Source organism: Mus musculus, chromosome 11, assembly GCF_000001635.26.
Source record: "Mus musculus strain C57BL/6J chromosome 11, GRCm38.p6 C57BL/6J".
Classification (NCBI taxonomy): Eukaryota; Metazoa; Chordata; class Mammalia; order Rodentia; family Muridae; genus Mus; species Mus musculus.
Window position 1 is genome coordinate 88,688,093 of NC_000077.6, and position 13,461 is coordinate 88,701,553.

General features: G+C 49.4%; 1 protein-coding gene across 20 annotated transcripts in view; it reads right to left on the minus strand.

Annotated features, from left to right (window-relative positions):
- Msi2 (musashi RNA-binding protein 2) overlaps positions 1-13,461 on the minus strand; it is a 378,925-nt gene that overhangs the window by 348,711 nt on the left and 16,753 nt on the right. The window lies entirely within an intron of this gene.

Here is a 13,461-nt window from a genome sequence, read left to right on the forward strand (position 1 = left end):
CTGAGAGCCACACCAAGAGTGTAGGGTACACTGGAGTCTCAGGGCAGAGACCCAGGGACACTGTGCTTCCCAACCGACCCCCTGCCTCATATCTCTCCCTTTCTATCCCACCCTATAGGTTTACCTGGCCCCAAATGTCAACTGCACCGCAGCTGTGAAACCCTGGGCTAGGGCACTGCAGGTAATTAAACATTAACACTCTAACTACCCCACAGCCTCCCCTGTTCCTTCTGTCACCACTTCCCACTTCTTACCCAAAGAAGCAGGAGTTACCTGCCATCCATGTCATCTTGTACCGACCCATCCCCAGCTAACTAACGGTCTAGGCACCAACTGAAGCCGGTGACCCTGTAGATACCGCTCAGGGACAGGACCCAAGAAAAGGAGAGTGACTCAGGGGAGGCTGGGACTCAGAAAAACCAGTCCTCAATTCCCCAGACACTAGAGGCTAAAGAGATCTGCCGGGGAGGGGAGGGGAGGAGGGGAGGGGAGGGGAGGGGAGGGGAGGGGAGGGGAGGGGAGGGGAGGGGAGGGAAGGGGAGGAAGATCACAGCTAACTTGCAAGGACCAGAAACCAAACAGCACACTGTGGCTTCCTGGCCCAAATCACCAAAGTGACCAACTGATGGAGGTTTGGTTATAACCCAATCTCCCTGTCCCAGAGACAACAGCTAAATCCAGACTAGCTGAAAAATCAATTCTGGCTAAAGCCCTATTGGCTGGCAGGCTTTGCGCAAGGTCCTCTGGAGAGCACCTCCCCTTCCAGGAGCCACTAAGTCTGATCATCCTCATTGGACAGGTGGCGTACGTGAGAGGATCCGAGGGTTACATCGGCTAGCCAGGTCACAGTCAGGGTTCGATCCCAGTTCGCACCACCTGTTCTTCTTAGAAGGGAGAAGACAACAAAGAAGGAAGCCCACACAGCTCCTGAGACCAGCCCCGGCCTACACTCCACTCCACAGAAATAACCTGACCAGCCTCAACTCACTCACCCAGGGGGCAGGGACCACTTACAATCCTTACATCACAGTAGTCAGTGGTGCCTCTGACTGGCTATGGTCTGGGTACAAATGCAAAGCCGGCCCCATTCATCACTACAAGAACAGGTACCCCATGGCCCCTCTACAGGGGGCTGGCACAGAGTCCACTCAACTGCTGATCAGCCACACAAAGGTGGCTAAGAACCAGGCAGGGTACCCAAGCTATTCAGAAGACTGAGGCTAGAAAAGACCCTTTGGACGCTCCTTTAAGAACAGAGGCAAGAGGGCTGGGTGATGCTTCTGCAAACGGGCAGAAGGTACCACCAATCCCTCCTGGACCACAGCTCCAGCTTCCCACCCGTGATTGGATAGTGAAGCGTCCTCTGAACCTCAACACACACCAATAGCCAGACCTGGGGTGAGGATACTGGCAGTCCTCTACCCGCAAGGCACTCCCAGTCACTCTTGCCCCTACACACCTCCTCAAGGATAACTGAGCAGAAACCATGAAAGGAACGACCCCCAACTCCAATATGGTGGACCATCCAAGACCAGGTGGCCCAGCCAGGCAGGATATTCCTAAGGACACCTTTCACCCTTCCTCCCGAATTCTACCAGGTTACTCCTGGTCTCGAGGTTTTATAATAAAGGTTCAGTTCAACAGGGAAAAATAAAATAAACGCTTCAAAACCCCTGATCTGAAGGCTACTAGGAAAGACAATGGATCTGGGAGAGATGGCAGGGGGTTGGGGCAGGAGAAGGGCTGCTTACAAAGCCTGTGCCAGGCAGCTGTTCCCAGCAGGCCGGCCTTCCTGTGGCCTCTACCTTTGTCAGGTCCAGCTGTTCTCTGAGCATCTAGTCTTAACCCACTGACTGCACACAAGCCTAACCCCAACTAGGTACTTTAACAAGCGCCCCACGGCCCTCCCACACTGCCCATTCCTCCATCAGAACACACCTTGCCCTTGCAGTCTTTTTGTTTGTTCTCTTTAAAAGGCCTGGGCAAGTTTACTGGGAGGTCATTTTGCCTCAGGAAACGAGCAAATTAAATTGAGGCCGACCGAGGGCTGGGAAAGGCACTCCCCACCACATTGGCGACCTTGGGCCCGGCAGTTTTAGGCAGGAAAGGTCACCAGCATGAGGCCCTTTGTTTATGGAACCCGGATGCTGGTGATGTGGTCACCTCCAAGGCGCACAATTAACAACAGCAGCAGGCCAAACTCCTTTATTGGTTACCTCTGAAACACTGCAGAAGTCAGCCTAACTTCTCAAGGAAGGGGCGGAAAAGAAAAGTGCTCTCAGCAGGAGGGGGAAGCCAGGGCTCCGCTTATGAGCAATTAGCAAATCAATGATTCTCAGAGACGCCACCGATTTAGACTAGGAGCTCTTAGGACCCTCGAGGAAAAGGAAAGGACACACAGCTTCCGGAGAAGAAACCAAAGTTTAAAAGAGTTAAGTGCCACAAACTACCTTCAGAGCTTGCCCACCCAAAAACACTTAAAAGGGTGTGCTCAGTATGAAGATTAAAAGCTACTTCAAAGTTAGCTCCTTAAACGCCAAAAACCAACGGAGGCTACCGCTTGGTAGTCCCATGGGTCTACATGAAATTATTCTGTCTACATAGTAGGATCTGGAGAAGGCACTGAATAAGAGGAGAAAGGGCTTGCACAGAAGGTCCCCCTGAGCCACATGACCCTTCACTGACCCACAGCAGAAAGGGAGGGGCATCACACAGGCCCCTCCTCCCACCCCATCCATGCAGGATGAGAAAATATTGATCTCCCAGACAAAGAGCCTGCAGATTTTTTTTTAAAGAAATAAACCCCTTCACAGTCCCAAACACCTGTTCAAGAACTCAGCTCTACACGACAGAAAGCACTCGAGGGGCCTCTGCTAAGGGGCAAGCAATGAGAAAAGAAAACATTTCTAAAAATACAGAGGCTTGCTGGGAAAAAAACAGGGTTCCGGGGCCACAGAAGTTCGTAGAAAAAGTTCAGGAACTGTTCCTGTAACTGGGCTTAAACATCTCGTTCTAGACCACAGAATTCAAAGCAGCTACACGCAAAAGCTTCCCAGACATAACTGGGAGTTCCCCGGGCTCCTGTCCACTGATAATGCACACAAGCCTTCCCCTGGTCTCTCCTTCCCACCCGATTACTCATTTCCCCGGACTCCCTGAAAAGACACCCCTCTTCCCTCCCTCCCTCCCTCTCTGCCTCCCCCACCCTTTTTTCTCTCCCTTGCCCACCCTCCTCTCTGTACCAGGAGAAGCAGAAATGATGATTTAATGTGAAAATACAGTTGTGCAAACCCATCCTAAACTGCTATATTCTGCCCAACTGCATTGCATGATTGCTGGCTTGGTCTGGATTTTGCCATATTGCTCTCTCCGCCCTACTCAGCTGAGAGACAGGGCAAAGGAGAAACACTTTCTTATCGGGAACATCGGTAACCCTGAGTGCTCCCTGCAAAAGACAATCTTGGGACTCTGCTAGTTCACCTGGGAAATGAAATGGGGAGAGGGCGCAGCTCCAGCCCCTCAAACTCCCTCTTCCCAAACTCAACCTTACTGCTTCATGTTTATCTCAAACAGGAAGGCACTTTCTCCAAAAGCTGGAGAGAAATACTTAGGAGAAAGGAAAGATTAAATAAGCCCTAAAGGACACCAGACTTACTAGTTTTAACAGCAATACATTGTTACCAACTTGCCCTCCCAGGGTAATAAAGGAGAGCTTTGCATAGCAGATGACTGAAGGCAAATATTAAACGTCTGATCAACTTTAACTTCTCTCTATACCAACAGCAGGCTGGACCTGACCAAGTTCAGGTTGACAGCCAGTCCCCTGAGAGCCAGCACACCCAGTGGGAAAGATGACATCACTGAGCCCCAAGTTCTTATCTCCATGGTGATGGGGGGGGGGAACTATAGTAGACAGAAAAAACAATTCTGGTAAATGAAAAAACTTTCTTTGCATTATCTCTTACAATATTTTCAAATTCTGTTACTAGGGTTATGTGTAGATGGAGGTCAGAGAATGACTTTCTGGAATCGGCTCTCCGTCCACCTACATGTGGGTCCTGGAGTGGTGGGTGGCAAGTGCTTTTACCCACTGAGCCATCTTACCCTCTCCTCTTACAATGAAATGCTTTTTTAATAATGCAATGCTTTTTAATTTAAAAAATTACATTATGGTGTTTGGTGTGTGGTAACCGTCAAATCTCGCCTCTCTCCTCTCCTACTTTATCATAGCCACTTAAAGACAAGAAACTTTCCAGATCTCAAAACAGTCTGTGACTGCACAGCTGCAGGGAACGAAGTTGTCAAGAGGAAAAAAAAGGGCACGTACACACCTCAAAAATACATACATAGAACACCCAGGTTTATTTTTTGTTTGGAGTGAGAGACGACATATCAGTTCAAGTGGATTTCTGGGCCAGCAGCTGTACTGCACACGTCATAGGGGGGTGGGAAGAACGCAGGCCTTACCCTCAAGGACAGCTGAACTGAGGGCTTCCTCCAAAACCCTGCAACCCAGCGTCACCAGGACAACCAGGCAGGGTTGAGGGCACAGCCTGGGCAACTCCGATGACTGGATGACTCGTGTGGTACACGAGGGAAATGCAACAGAGGAAAAAGGAACCTGTATGGAGTCACTGCTCGACTAGAGGACTGGGCCCCTTTTCAGCATGAAGAAAAGAAAAGAAAAGAAGAGGGGAGGGGAGGGGAGGGGAGGGGAGGGGAGGGGAGGGGAGGGGAGGGGAGGGGAGGGGAGGGGAGGGGAGGGGAGGGGAGGGGAGGGGAGAGGAGAGGAGGGGAGGGGAGAGGAGGGGAGGGGAGGGAAGGAGGGGAGAGGAGAGGAGAGGAGAGGAGAGGAGAGGAGAGGAGAGGAGAGGAGAGGAGAGGAGAGGGAGAAAGAAAGAGAGAAAGAGAAAGAGAGAGAGAGAGAGAGAGAGAGAGAGAGAAAGAAAGAGAAAGAGAAAGAGAAAGAGAAAGAGAAAGAGAAAGAGAAAGAGAAAGAGAAAGAGAAAGAGAAAGAGAGAGAAAGAGAAAGAGAAAGAGAAAGAGAAAGAGAAAGAGAAAGAGAAAGAGAAAGAGAGAGAGAGATATCTTGGGCCATGCTGATCCGGGAACTCGAAGCAAGATGCTTCCCTGTAGAAAGCCTGGTCCTCTAACACACTTCGTTCCCCCTCAAGTGGCTATTTTTCTTGGTACTGAGTACCTTTAATTTTTATTCTCTTTTATTTTTACAAATACAGAGCCTGCAACAGTTCCTAACTGAAGGACCGCTAGCTGGGATGGAAACACAGGCCAGCTGAGACTGCACGGTAATGCTCCCTGCTTAGGCCACCGTTCCAAACTCGCATCTCTGGGATAGAAGGCCAGCCCAGCTGGGACAGGAGGAGAGTGCCACTAACTCTTCCACCAGGAGTCTGAAACAATCCGGGCCTAGATCCTTACAGACACACTACCAAGGGCCGCCTCAGAAAGGGCGCCGCCTCCTTGGCTCTTTTGACAACCTTCACGGGGCAGGCCCTCCCGCCCAAGCTCACTAACTTAGCTTGCTCAGGAGCAGAGTGCTTCTCTCTGTGGGGGCCTGCCTTCTCTGCCTGTGTTTTTCTATTTCTGCTTCAGGGGATCTGGAAGAGTCTCTCCTTTACCCCTTCCCTCCCTTCCTTCCTTTCCTTTGTATCTATTTGCGCATGCTCTTTAAGTGGCTTCAGGCTTGGCATTCATCTTAAACACACCTATAACGGATCAGGGACTTGAAACCTGTTTCTGGTTATGACGGACAACTCAAGCCCCCCCCCCCCACCCAAAGTGGGAGGCAGGGGAGTGGGGAGGAAAAGTTACAGACTTTTTAAAGGGTCTGTGACATAAACCCATTTCTGGGTACTACCCATAAAGGAAGCACTTCAGCCCCAGGGGCTGACAATCCAGACTGAACCCGGGTGGCCTCAGCTTATAAAAGTCCCAGCCACTCACTTGGGAAAGTTCACCGGAGGGGATTCCATCACTGCTGGAGAGGGCTTTCTACAAGCTTTGGTGAGTGTGAAAGGGAAGAGGAGAGGGAGGACGAAAGACCCTCCTCCCCCTCCTCCCGAAAAGCAAGCCCCACACAGTGCACACAGCTGCAGGAAGATTAAAAACATTTTATTGTTTAATGAGTAACAGAGGGTTGCTGGACATGGGCAATTTAAAAATCAAATGCCACTCCCGACACAGCCATTTGCAGTTAAAGGTGAAATGTGGTCCTTTTAAAGCAGAATTGTCCCCACCAGGAGGAGGACTGTGCACTGAGGGACCCAAATGCCCACCTAATTATTAAAGCTGTCAGCTGGCCACCCCAAGTAAGTCCCTTCCGTGGACAAAGTTCCCTGGAAGGAAAAGTCTCACCCCCACCCGGAGCGTAAGGAAGCTCCTGAGAGGAGTTGAGTAATGTCATCCAAGTAAAACAGTCAATTATAAAACATTCCAATAGATTCTCTAAGAACATCTACCTACGTGACAGAGATTTACACAAACCTGAAAGGCACGCGGCAATATTTCCCCTCTACCTCCTCCCTACACTTCCATCACAGGAGAGGGGGAGGAAGCAGGGAGCCGAGGAGACGCTGTCACACAAAATCAATTGTGAGACCCAGTTACTTATCCGACATCCCACAGTCCTGAGAGACAAGCTGGACGCACACAAGCACACCGGCATGAGCACACACGCACGCACACACTTCTTTATTGCCTCGGCAAGAATTATGGCTCAAGAGGCCGGCACTAATTTTAGTATCAGATTTATTATACAGCAGGGGGCAGGAATTCATCAGAACTGTCCCGTCTCCATATACCTTCCGGACTGCTCCTTGCAGTAAAAAAAAAAAAAAAAAAAAAAAAAAAGAGAAACATCCTGGTTTACTAATGTTGCCCACTCCTGCTGCTATAGACCACCAGCCTGCTTTCTGAGATGGTTCAAAGCCCTTCCTGGATGTTCCTGAGGGCTCGCTATGACGAAAGCACACGTCCCACTTTTTGGTTAAAATATATGTCTGACAGCCCAAGCAAAGACCAGGAAGCCCAAGGTGGTAAAACAAGGGTATCTCCTGGTGATCAGGAACTGCACCTGAGAGTCAACTCTTCCCCTCTCCTTGCTTTGATCTCAAGGGAAATACAGAAGCAAGGAGGTCAGCGAGGGGGCAAACTTTAAATGCTAATGCCCTGTTGATCTCCTCAACCTCCGTTCCTGTGCTCTAAATGGATGGAAACTGCATTTTCAGGTTGTTTAACTAAGGCTTTATTACCTCTCAGTTCAGATCAGAGAAACCTTTCTTCTTCTTCTTCTTCTTCTTCTTTTTTAATTTGGCCCTGCCTTTTCTCTGAGCTACCCTGGCTTTCTTGTTGCTGGCCCCCACGCCCCCTCCGACCCCTTTTTTTTTCCAAAAGGCCTGGTAGGGAGGGACCAAGTGCTGCCTTTTGACCTAGCCACCTCTCTTGTGTAAAAGCAGTGTATGTTCCTCTGGAGCAACAGCCAACTGCAGCAAGGCTGTGGTGCACTGTGTTAAAAAAAAAAAAACAAAACCTCTGAAAGCATTCTTTGAGCCCCCCTCCCCACCAAGCCTGTCACCAAGGCTGATGACCTAGGTTGGATACCTGGGCCACACAGGTGAGAAAGAACCAACTCCACGAAGTTTGTCCCTGACCTCCACACGGCATGCTATGCCATTCAAGCCCCTCCCCCAAGCACACATCCTAGACAGGCGAAATAATAAAGTGTTTAAAATACGTAAAAATATAAAGTAAGAAGGACTGTGCCAAGGTCCAGCTGAGGGGTTACATTCAATCCCGAGACAGGAGCATGTCTTCCTTGAGTATCATCACCCCTGGTCTCACGCAGGCAAGGACCAAGTGCTGGTGTTGGCTTTTGACCGGACCACTTCTCTCGTGTAAAGGCAGTATGTGTTCCTCTGGAGCAAGGGTCACATGGGGCAAGGGACACAAGGAGTCCAAATGGCCTCACACCTTCAACACCCCCTACTCTCCAGCCAAACAAACCACCACCCTCATCCGACTCACAATGCACCTCGGAGCCACCTCCTGGTCTACGCTCTCCACAGCCAGCCATCCTTGCTTCCTCGGATTGCTGCAGTAACTTTCTTCCCTAGCACACATCTGCCTGGATTCTCAAAAGATGCTTCCCACACAAGACTGTCAGGAGTCATCTTTCCCAAATTCAGACCAGCCTATCTCCACGCCAATCCCCCTGTGCCCCAGCCCTCCGCCCATATCCCACCTTAGCCCTTAAAAGGATCCAACCAGTTCCTTTCCCAGCCTCATTGCTAATCTCCTGCCTCCCGGGCAGCCCAGACACCCTGACTTTCCTCAGTACCTGGAACACCCCTTGGTCCTTCCTTCCCCAAGTCCACCCTATCATTCAGTCTTTCAGTTCAGCTTTAATGGTCTCGTCCAGGAAGCCCTCCAAAGCCCCAACAGGATGTCTGCCTCTTTGTTATGATGAACATCTTTGTAGCATTCATGGGAGCCAAAATTCAGTAAGGAATCACAGGAACACAGGCTTGCAAACTCTACCAGGCAGCCATCTTTTCCACTGACTCCCTAGTCTTACCCACACCCCACCCAATACGGGCCCACTCTAGCCTGTTAAGAACTAAGCACCACACTCCCTAAGAACTTAGCACCACCATTCCTGCTCTTGGGTACCGCTCCTTCCTCTAGACCCGGGAGAACCGGCTGCCCTGCCGTAGGGAGACTCCCTCTGTGCAAGCGTATTCCTCTAGCGTCTGAGCCCAGAAACTTCCACCCAAAAGCAGGGATGGGCGAGCTGGGAGGCATATTCCTCACGATGGTTGAAACCACCTCATCAAGCAACCGAGGTCTAGCCCAGTTTCTAATTAATATTAACCCTGCAAATCAGAGTCACGCTCAGAAAATCTTGGATGAAGAGACACAGGGCGGGAGGGGAGTCTCCAATTTTCTTTTTACTTCATCTGGAAAATTAAGAGCACTGCTGATTTGAACAAGAAACCATCAAGGAAAGCAATCACAACCCCACACGGCCCATAACTCCATGAACTTGGACGTGTAACCTGCCACTTCCACGAACTGAAATTAAAGCAACTGTGGGCACGAATAGCAATGGCAGGCGCGGACGGGGCTGTCTCTCCCCTCCACTCTCAGGAAACTGTAAAGACGCCTGGAGGAGAGATCCAGCATGAGAGCTTCCTCTTTGTCACAATAAACCAGCCGAAAACTAGCCAGTGACTTTCCACAATGGTGCCCCCCGAGACTCCCCAAAAGGACGATGAATAAGGCAACAGACTCGGAGCCCCAAAGCAGGGAGGGGCTCTCAGAGACCCTCCACTCCCAACCTGACACTTATTTGCTGTTTCTGTATTAATTACAATAAGCTGCTTCATAGCCTGGTGACCACTTAATGGAGCAGCAAATATGGCTCTTTCCCTACAATTAGTCAATGTAATCTGCTGCTCTTCCACTCCTCCTGGCCACCCCCTTTGGCTTCTACATACCCCACCCTCCCCCAGCCCCCATAAACACACTAACAACCACATCCACCTCACAGAGTGCTGGGGGTCCACTTACAATTACTCCCTGGACCTGGGAAACGCCACCCAGCAAACAGTACATAGAGGGCCTATCATGGAACAGAGCAAGAATTGGACCCCACTCCAGAATCCTAAGACATCTGAGGCTTTCCCAAGCCCTGACAGGAAGTCTCGAGGGTCAGCATCTCCCAGGCTGCTGGCTGAGCACTGTGGTTTTTTTCTTGAGCTCTGACAAACTTACCCAACTTGAATGATTGGTTTTGTGGGCTCGCAGAGCATAATCCCAGGTCCTGTGACCCCTAGGACCCAAACGCTGCCCATCTCAACACTGTCCCTCATCCCTGTCCCTGTCACCTCATGCACATCACAGATCTTTCTGTCCAGAATCTGCTCTCTCCTTCTAAGCAGACTACCAAACTCTGCAGTTCCTGTTTGCCCCCAGCGTCAAGGAAACAAAAGCACCAGGCAGGGCTAGATGAGCCATCTAAAAAGTCCTAAGTCATGTCTAAACCCTGGAAAATGGGGTTTGTGTGGAATGAAGACACTGGGACAGCCCCCTTTGTTCAGATTAAGAATTCTCTTTCACCCCTTTAAAGCTAATGATGTTATCAGCTAATACCTGGGGTGCGTATCACCATCAGACCACTAACTTTGCCATTTTCTCCCCCCCACCCCCAACCCCCACCCCGCTGCTGGCAGTGGCGGTGGTGGTAGTGGTTTAGTTAAATTTGGTTTGGCGTGGTTTTTGGATTGTGAGTTTTTCAAACCAGGGATTCTCTATGTATCCCTGGTTGTCCTAGAACTCTCTCTGTAGACCAGGCAGGCCTGGTCTACAGAGAGAGTTCTAGGTCTACAAAGGCAGGAGATCCGCCTGCCTTTGCCTCAAGTGCTAGGATCAAAGGTGTACGCTGCCACCACCTGACTGCTGTCCCATTTTCAAGACATCTTTGTTTCTCTTTTGGTTACTGGGTGGCAGAACTGAGGATGGACCCCCCCCCAATCCTGATCCTTCTGTCTGCCACTTACAAAGTTCTCAAATTACAAATGTAACCAAAACCAGCCTTCAAAATGGATTTAAGGAACTGGAAATAAGGCTCAGCACCTCAGAGTGCCGCCTGCTCTTCTGGAGGATCCAGGTTCAAGTCTCGGAACTCACTAGGTGGCTCACAGGCTCACAGCCACCTGCAGCCCCCGCCCCAGGGGACTCCAATGCCTTCTGGATACCAGAAACACACACATACATGCAGGTAAAATACTCAGACCCATAAAAATAAAGTAGCAAAAATTTGAACGTTTGATGACTTTCTCTAAATGCAGCTGTTCATTTTTATAAAAATGGCTTTTTAAATAACTTTTTCCTAGTTACAGGAGTAAAGAATTAACATTTCCTAAGTGCCGACCAGATACCAAATATCTTATTTATATTGTCTTTTTTTTTTTTTTTTTTTTTGGTTTTTCAAGACAGGGTTTCTCTGTATAGCTCTGGCTGTCCTGGAACTCACTCTGTAGAGCAGGCTGGCCTCGAACTCAGAAATCCACCTACCTCTGCCTCCCAAGTGCTGGGATTAAAGGCATGTACCTGCACTGCCCCGGCCTATACTGTCTTTTTTTTTTATCCTACACAACTCCAGTCTCATTTTTCAAGTGCAGAATCAAAGTATTTATGTGCCTTCCTAAGGACATTTAGTAGCAGAGCCAAGTTTCAAACTAGATCCCACAGCTCAAAGTCCCCCACAAACCCAGGATTCGCCTGCTATATCTCAGGCAACCATCTACACCCAAATCACACTGAAATTTTGTCCAAGTCACACGTCTCCAGTTATACACACATGCATCTATGCATCTAGTCCTTTGTATTTCTCAAGTATTATATAAAAAATATGCAAGACAGCAGGCCTTGGCACATGCAGACAAGTGTTAGCCGAATTTGTCATGGAACAATGCCCTTCCTAGCAGCTCCTAATCCACGTGGGTCCAGTCGGCCAAGTACTAGACCCCATGCTAAGCACTTACTATGGGATCTCGGCAGCTCATCCTCCACACAATCCTGTGAAGGTGCTAGGTCTTTGTCCATTTTAAAAACGACACAACTGGGGAGCTGGAGAGATGGCTCAGCGGTTAAGAGCACCGACTGCTCTTCCAGAGGTCCTAAGTTCAATTCCCAGCAGCTACACGGTGGCTCACAACCATCTGTAATGGGGTCTGATGCCCTCTTCTGGTGTCTGAAGAGAGCAATGGTGGTGTACTCATATGCATAAAGTATAAATAAATAAATCTTTTTTTTTTAAGTGACACAACTGAGCTCAGAATGCCTAAGACATATGCTTGGAGGTGCACAGATAAAGGGAGCAAGGATTCCAACGCAAGAAGCCTAGTTGAGGAACGCAGGAGGCAGGAACCACTTAAGTAGAAAGTGATACAAACGATGAAGTCCATGGCTTAGGAAACACAGGGGGAAGAGATGAAGAATTACTCTGTCTTCTCTGCTAGGACCCAAGAGGAGAGCCTATAAGGTCAGAGGGCTCCTCTGACCAGCCTTTTACAGACCCTGCACACACACAATGTTTAAGTTCCAACCCACGTGCGCTTTCCCTGGCACGCGAAGGGTTTTGTCTGCCCAGTTCTGAAAGTTCTGGAAAGGCAATCGTTCCTATAAACACAACAAGGCCTTCTCTGGGGAGGCCAGGTGGTCTGCACACCCTGCCTCTTATCTCAGTCATACCAAGGGTGGTTAGACGCTACCCCAGCCGGATGATGACGAAGAGGGGCAGCCAGGAGAGCTGATGCTGGGAAGGTCTGGGCACTGAGAATAAGAAGATGATGTGGCGATAAAAGATAATCATGACATGCTAAAGTGGCGCCGTGCCAAACACAGGCTGCACGGACAGCAGCTGCACTCTTAAGAACTTGAATTAAATTCTAATGGTGAGTACGGCAGAAAAACGCATAACAAGATCCATCGCTCACTGCCTCACAGTGTTCACCAGCTCTCCAGTTGTCTGAATACAGTGGGAAAAAAAAATAATTTTTTAACAAGGACATGGGGCACAAAGGAACAAACCTGTCTACCATATACTGCAGGAGAAATACGAGATTGGATCCAAGGATTTTTATTTCCAAAGATATCCTGCCACCGTCTACTTTACTGCCCCTATTAGTCTAAGAAAACAAGCCCTGATCCTGACTCCCTAGTGAAAAAAATGCAAAATGTGCATAATTAAAATTATACTTGTGAAATTCAAACACACTTTAATTTCCTAAGGGCCCCCTAATCAAGTCAGAAGTTCTCACTAAAACCAATTATCCGCTTTGAAAGCCGATGAGGAAACACGCACTGATGCAGTCTTGAGGAGATGCTCCGCCCGGGGTCCAGCAGCCTTATTTGATCCACTTTCCCCAGGTCGATGGGGCCCGATAGGAACTGGCAGCCTTCTACTGAGCATTATCTTACCTAAGTTGAAACCTTGTTTGTTTGCCTCCAGCTACAAAAATGATCCACTTGGGAGCCAGCCCCAAGGGAAGCGGGTTGAAAGGTGTAAAAACAGGCTGCGCTGGTTAGTATACGCTGTTTCCATCTACCCCACCCAGGCCCTGGCAGGCTCTGAGCACTGAGAGCTTCTAGCAGGTTTGCCCACACTTGCCCGTCACTCTGAATAGCACTACCCCAGTGTCACTGTGAAGGAGATGAAGGTACCTGCTTCCTTCTGACACAGGCTGACAACAAAGCCAGGGGACACTTAAGGGCCTGGCCACAAAATCAGCCTCCCTGAAGACTCTCCAGGTGAGCTACCTGCAAGGCTGTTGTCCTCAAAGAGTGAGACATTCTCCCCCAAGACTAGACATGAGAATGTAGAACTCTCCAAGACACTAAATTATGTATGAAGCATGTGTTGCAATTGTGTTGCATTCA